General features: G+C 35.4%; 1 long non-coding RNA gene across 1 annotated transcript; it reads right to left on the bottom strand.

Annotated features, from left to right (window-relative positions):
* Positions 1-5,693: 5,693 nt before the first annotated feature.
* On the bottom strand, positions 5,694-6,476 carry LOC125308779. The gene is made up of 2 exons (XR_007195969.1): positions 6,321-6,476; positions 5,694-5,811 (listed from the first exon to the last, which is right to left on the bottom strand). It is a non-coding gene; the product is annotated as an uncharacterized LOC125308779 (long non-coding RNA).
* Between the last annotated feature and the right edge of the window lie 991 nt (positions 6,477-7,467).

The raw sequence follows: 7,467 nt of genomic DNA, 5'->3' as shown, positions 1-7,467 counted from the left end.
ATAGGTGGATAGTTTAAATGGTTAAATTATTTGAAAGGTAGATGAGGTTTAATATAGTTGGAATGACTGAACTAGGTAGATGGGGTTTAATATAGTTGGAATGACTGAACAGTTAAATAGGTTGATAGTTTAAAAGGTTAAATTATTTGCGAGGTAGGCCTAGATGAGGTTTAATATAGTTGGAATGACTGAACAGTTAAATAGGTGGATAGTTTAAATGGTTAAACTAGAAAAGCATTTCCTGAAGGAAATACAGTGCATGAAAATGCAAAAATATGATGTAAAATATCATACAGAGTAAAAACAAACTATATTGGTTGCTAAGCAGATGAGGTTTAATATAGTTGGAATGACTGAACAGTTAAATAGGTGGATAGTTTAAATGGTTAAATTATTTAGGTAGATAGTTGACGATAACTGACAGTTGGAATGGCTCTAATGTTTGCTAGCAGTTATGCTAACTATGTTAACAAAGATAATAATGTTAACCAAGTTACTATGCTAACTAGCATGCTAACAATGTTAAAATGCTAACTATGCTAACCATGTTACTAAGCTAACTTAGCTAATCATTTTTAGTAGTCATGCTAAAAATGCTAACTAACATACTAACATGCTAGCATGCTAACTATGCTAACCATGTTACTTAGCTAACTTAGCTAATCATTTGTAGCAGTTTTGCTGAAAATGCTAACTAGCATGCTAACTATGCTAACCATGTTACTTAGCTAACTTAGCTAATCATTTTTAGCAGTTTTGTTAAAAATGCTAACAATGTTAGCAATGCTAACATGCTAACTATGCTAACTAGCTACAGTGGGTAGGAGTCATAGTTGATGATAAGTAACAGTTACAATGGCTGAACAGTTAAAAAGTTCAGTAGTTTAAAGGGTTAAATTGTTTAACAGTGAAATATTGTAGTGAGGACTTTTATTTTGAAACAGTTTTTGGCAGAGGAAGCAGTTGAACAGGATGTGTAGTCTTAATAGGGCCAGTTTGTATGCTTAAAGCCTGAGACTGGCAGTTGATCCAGGTGGCTTAACACCCTGCCATAGGATTCTAATTGCTTAACGGCCGTATTGTGATGTCATAATCATAATGTTAAGTCAATGGGGAAATTTTGATAGTTTTTAATTAATAGTTTAAAAAGTATAAAAGTCACAAAGAAAGTCATCAGTCCTAATTAAGACCTACGCGTCAATGTTTGAATGAAGTTTCTACGTTAAACGGTTGAAGCTGTATTAAACGCGTTAGAAGAAGAATAAGAACTAGAAAAGCATTTCCTGAAGGAAATACAGTGCATGAAAATAGAAAAAATATGATGTAAAATATCATACAGAGTAAAAACAAACTATATTGGTTGCTAGGTAGATGAGGTTTAATATAGTTGGAATGACTGAACAGTTAAATAGGTGGATAGTTTATATAGTTAAATTACTAGGATTCTAATTGCTTAAGGGCTCTATTGTGAAGTCATCAGCCCATGTTAAGTCTATGGGGAAATTTTGACTAGTTTTTAATTAATAGTTTAAAAAGTATAAAAGTTACAAAGTTAAAAATACAAAGCCCACATGTCCTAAGTAAGACCTACGTAACATAGTTTGAATGAAGTTTCTACGTTAAACGGTTTAAGCTGCATTAACTGTGTTAGAAGAAGAATAAGAAGAAGAACTAGAAAAGCATTTCCTGAAGGAAATACAGTGCATGAAAATGCAAAAAATATGATGTCAAATATCATACAGAGTAAAAACAAACTATATTGGTTGCTAGGTAGATGAGGTTTAATATAGTTGTAATGACTGAACAGTTAAATAGGTGGATAGTTTATATAGGTAAATGATTTACTTGGTAGATAAGGTTTAATATAGTTGGAATGATTGAACGGTTAAATAAGTGGATACTTGAAATGGTTAAATTATTTAGGTAGATAGTTGACGATAACTGACACTTGGAATGGCTCTAATGTTTGCTAGCAGTTATGCTACCTATGTTAACAAAGATAATAATGTTAACCAAGTTACTATGCTAACTAGCATGCTAACAATGTTAAAATGCTAACTATGTTAACCATGTGACTTAGCTAACTTATCTAATTATTTTTAGCAGTTATGCTAACTATGCTAACTAGCATGCTAACTATGCTAACCATGTTACTTAGCTGACTTAGCTAATCATTTTAAGCAGTTTTGCAAAAAATGCTAACTAGCATGTTAACATGCTAGCATGCTAACTATGCTAACCATGTTACTTAGCTAACTTAGCTAATCATTTTTAGTAGTTTTGCTAAAAATGTTAACTAGCATGCTAGCATGCTAACTGTGCTAACCATGTGACTTAGCTAACTTAGCTAATCCTTTTAAGCAGTTTTGCTACAAATGCTAACTAACATGCTAGCATGCTAACTATGCTAACCATGTGACTTAGCTAACTTAGCTAATCATTTTTAGTAGTTTTGCTAAAAATGCTAAATAACATGCTAACATGCTAGCATGCTAACTAAGCTAACCATGCTACTTAGCTAACTTAGCTAACTAGCTACAGTAGGTAGGAGTCATAGTTGATGACAAGTAAGAGTTACAATGGCTGAACAGTTAAAAAGTTCAGTAGTTTAAAGGGTTAAATCAGAGAGGGTTAAAGCGGAGCGAGAGGCGCAAACGTTCGACAATTTCCGCGTTCGATTATTGCAAGGGGGAGGGGGGGAAATCCCCCTTTATGCAGACCAGAGTAAACCCTCGCTGCACTAATGTCAATGGAGACTTGTGGAATTTTACCAATAAATTGGTCATTATGTCTTTCTGGATTTGTTGAGGGTTTTTTGGAACATTTTGTCATAATCTGTAAGTGATTGGGATCATTTCAAGCCTAAAAGTGTAATTTTTAGTGTTCGGATTTGTAATAAAATAACTTAATATCAGACCATGCTGCTGCCAGTTACTGTCCAGTTGTTAGCATGCTAGCTAGCCTCTTAGCTAAGGTAACATTTTAAATGGAGAAGTGTAATTTCTTTGAAATGACAACTAGCTGAATAACATTACTGACATTAGTTAAAGTGGATAGTTTATACTCAAGCGAATTTGGAACAGTATATTAAGTTTAAGCGAAGTCCTTCAACTACTAGTCACTTGTTAGCGCATATCTGTATTGCCATAGCTTCTCCCATCCACTTGTATGGCGTTTTAAGCTAGCGTTAGCTAGCTAGCTAGCTCAGTACACATGACTAATTAAATTATTTATATCATGTCCTAAAGAATGATTCATTGGTATCATACATGATTATAGACAATGATATTGTGAACACAATTATGTTTATCTGTTCTTATTGCTTATTAAGAGAGAAAGTTTATTTAGTGACGTAAGGTGACACTCCCACTTATGCAGACCGGAACTGTCCCATTTTGCTCCCATAGTAACGAATTACATTGCTCTATCTTGCTAGTAATCAAGGATCTTTGGTTAAATTGTTTAACAGTAAAATATTATAGTGAGGACTTTTATTTTGAAACAGTTTTTGGCAGAGGAAGCAGTTGAACAGGATGTGTAGTCTTAATAGGGCCAGTTTGTATGCTTAAAGCCTGAGACTGGCAGTTGGTCCAGGTGGCCTGAACACCTGCCATTGGATTCTAATTGCTTAACGGCTCTATTGTGATGTCATCAGCCCATGTTAAGTCTATGGGGAAATTTTGACTAGTTTTTAATTAATAGTTTAAAAAGTATAAAAGTTACAAAGCTGAAAAATACATAGCACCCATGTCCCAAGTAAGACCTACGTAACATAGTTTGAATGAAGTTTCTACGTTAAACGGTTGAAGCTGCATTAAATGCGTTAGCGGAAGAATAAGAATAAGAAGCCTAGGAAGAACAGTACAGTGCATTTTCATGCACTGTAACTAGAAAATGTAATTCCAGGGAATTACGAGTGCATGAAAATGAAGCTAGGACAGACATAGCATAGCTTAATAAAAAGTTGATAGTTTAGACGTAGACAGTTTAAAAGTTGAATGTAGATAGTTTAACAGTTGTTAATAGACAGATAGTTTAATAGACAGATAGTTTAATGAATGTTGAAAGTTTAAAAGTTATATGTAGATAGTTTAAAAGTTGTTGACAGACTGATAGTTTAATGTGTGTTGATAGACAAATAGTTTAAAGGCTCTATATAGGTAGATAGTTGACGATAACTGACAGTTGGAATGGCTCTAATGTTTGACCAAGTTACTTAGTTAACTTAGCTCATGTTTTCTAGCAGTTTTGGAAAAAATGCTAACATGCTAACTATGCTAACCATGTGACTTAGCTAACTTAGATAATCATTTTAGCAGTTATGAGGTAGATGAGGTTTTAAAAGGTTAAATTATTTGCTAGATAGATGAGGTTTAATATAGTTGGAATGACTGAACAGTTAAATAGGTGGATAGTTTAAAAGGTTAAATTATTTACTAGGTAGATGAGGTTTAATATAGTTGGAATGACTGAACTAGGTAAATGAGGTTTAATATAGTTGGAATGACTGAACAGTTAAATAGGTGGATGGTTTAAAAGGTTAAATTATTTGCTAGGTAGATGATGTTTAATATAGTTGGAATGACTGAACTAGGTAGATGAGGTTTAATATAGTTGGAATGACTGAACAGTTAAATAGGTGGATAGTTTAAAAGGTTAAACTATTTGCTAGATAGATGAGGTTTAATATAGTTGGAATGAATGAACAGTTTCTCAGGCTTATAGCATAGAATGAGACTGTATGCTTAAAGCCTGAGAAACTGACAGTTGATGCAGGTGGCCTGACCACCTGGCACAATATTTTAATTGCTATGATGTCATAAAGCCTGAGAAACTCAGAGTTGATCCAGGTGGCCTGGCCAGAGCCATATGCTGATCCAGGTGGCCTGAACATCTGGCATAGGATTCTAATTGCTATTGTGATGTCATAATCTAATGTTAAGTCAATGGGGACATTTTTATTTTTTATTATTTTTATTTTCATTTACTTAGCTAACTTAGCTAATCATTTTTAACAGTTATGCTAACTAGCATGCTAACATGCTAGCATGCTAACTATGCTAACCATCCCAGATAGCAAAATGTATTTGGCCCGGATTCGCAAAACGGACCTGGGCCGGTGTCTTTTGGCACAACGGGCCAATACCGTTCCGCATCCGTTTTCATGATCTGGCCCAGCTCTGGGGCGGCTCTGAACCGATGTGTTTTTATTTGGCGGATCCGGGCCAAATGTGCAAATTATCGTCATGATCTGGGCCAGATCCGGACCAGATAAGTGTTCGATAGTGGCGATTGCGGCCCTTATTTGGGCCAAATGTGCACTTTATCATAATGATCTGGGCCAGATCCAGATCAGATGAGTATTCGATTAGCCGATTATGGCCCTTATTTGGGCCAAATGCGGACCAGCTCATTTTACGTCTGGCACCCATTTGTACTATATAGTCAATGTCACTAACAAATCAAGGAGTTACAGTATTTGTTCAGAATTTCAAGCTTTAAAAAGTTAAGATTGTCAAATGTATAAAGGATTACTAATAAAGCTTTTTAAACAGTAACATCCAATACCCCTAGTTGAACTCAGTAGCCAGTAGTTTAATCATATATATTGAGTGTTAAATTATCAACATCTTGGAATAAATTATCTAAAAATCAAAACCTTGTACTAATGTATTTCAGAAAAGAAGCACAAATTCAAAATTTTACTTACTTTATTAAATTTCATTTATCACACACACTTTCCCTCTCAATTTATTACACACACATATGTAGCATGCACTGGGTGGTGGGTGGATCTTGTCCTTACTGCCCCTGTTGAGACAAGAAAGGCAAATCAGCACACATGACAATCCTTGGCTAATGCTTCCTTTACAAAAATGACATTACTCAACATTATCAAGATAGTTAATGATTTGAGTTGAATTTGAGAATGAATGATTTGTGATGCACTGTGTAATGCTTCCACTAGATTGGAAATGTAAAAATCTTGTTTGAGAAAGATGACAAGTCTTAGTCTTGGAACAAGAAAATTTGAAAAATGTGAAAATGGAGGGTACAAATTAGAAGACAAAGTGGAACGTCTATTTCTATCCCTGTTCAAACAATTTAAGCAAAAAAACAGCGTTCCACATTCAGCTTTTAGAGAGACAGTTATCTTTGATTATGAGTGCATCACCGGGGACTCGAATTTCCAAATGACGATTGTCCGTCATACGAACGAGAATTTTAATCCTGATAACACCTTTATGTAATATATTTTGGTTTTTGAGTTTTAAATGTCAGAAACATAGGCTAAACAGTGCTACAAGACTTACACTTACCTTACTGAAAGGCAGGATTGCAGACAGGGCACGCCGAATTCACGCCAGTCACGCCACCTCAACGCCTCGGTCCTGGGGCTGAAGACAGACATTTTATTAAATATCTTTTATTTTATATCCTTTATATTTTTCTGAATGACTGATATTTATGACAGCACACTTTATGCAGATTAGCCTATAGCCTAGGCCTACTATTTTTTATTACAACTCTAACTCTTTAATTCAGCTGTCTGGTTGAAGCCTGGAAATGTTGTAAACAAAGTAGCATAGTTGGCTAGTTTAGCCTATCATAGTCTACTGATTGGACTGTTCAGTTTCCCCATGTGTGTTGAAGTTTCAAGATAATACTTGTTCTCCTTGGGACAGGCCCTTTTGGGAAACGTTGGTATTGAGATGATCAGTCAACTTCAATGCAAGAGTTTTAAACAAATATGTGCAGCAATGATAGCTAATGATGCTAAACGGATTTAATAGTAATTTAGCTAGTCGTCTTCTATGCGTCCTTGCTTTCACGATTGTGAATGTTTTATTTAAGTCGTAGCGTGTTCATTGAGCAGTTGAGGGAGGGGCCTTGAGAGAACGGGCAAGGAGAGGGGGTTTACTTATATAATGTTTGGTAAAGTTGCACACATAGTCTACAATGAAAGCAAGGAGAGGTATGAAATTATTATTTATTTGTTTTGGACAACGTAGACTACCGATAAGTAAAGCGGGAGATGTGGGTTGCTTTTATACCCGCGTAAGCTGCAAAGCAGTGCGTGAAACACTAGAAAGGGTGTGTCGCGATTCTGCCTTTTCACCGGTCTATACGGCTCTGTAAATTTTCATGGTGGAATACGTCGAATAAATTCGACTAATCGCTGCAGCACTACAAAGAATCTGTCACTGTTTATGTTATAACTAGATTGTAACTCTGTAAAGTGTTTTCCATTGCTGCTGCTTCAGTTTTCTCAACCACGATTACCACGAGTTTGAAAATGCTCCCTCCCGCTATGTAGTCAAGATGGCGCATGCTGAGGGCGAAAGATTCTAGAGTGAAATATGTATCCAGCGTTCCACGCTCAGCTTTTAGAGACCGTTATCTTTGATTACGAGTGCACCACCGATTCAATTTCAAATGACGATTGTCCGTCGTACAAACGAGAAT

The sequence above is a fragment of the Alosa alosa genome, chromosome 15, assembly GCF_017589495.1.
Source record: "Alosa alosa isolate M-15738 ecotype Scorff River chromosome 15, AALO_Geno_1.1, whole genome shotgun sequence".
NCBI lineage: Eukaryota > Metazoa > Chordata > Actinopteri > Clupeiformes > Clupeidae > Alosa > Alosa alosa.
The sequence above is the reverse complement of the archived record's forward strand: the minus strand, read 5'-3'. Positions and strand labels throughout refer to the sequence as shown.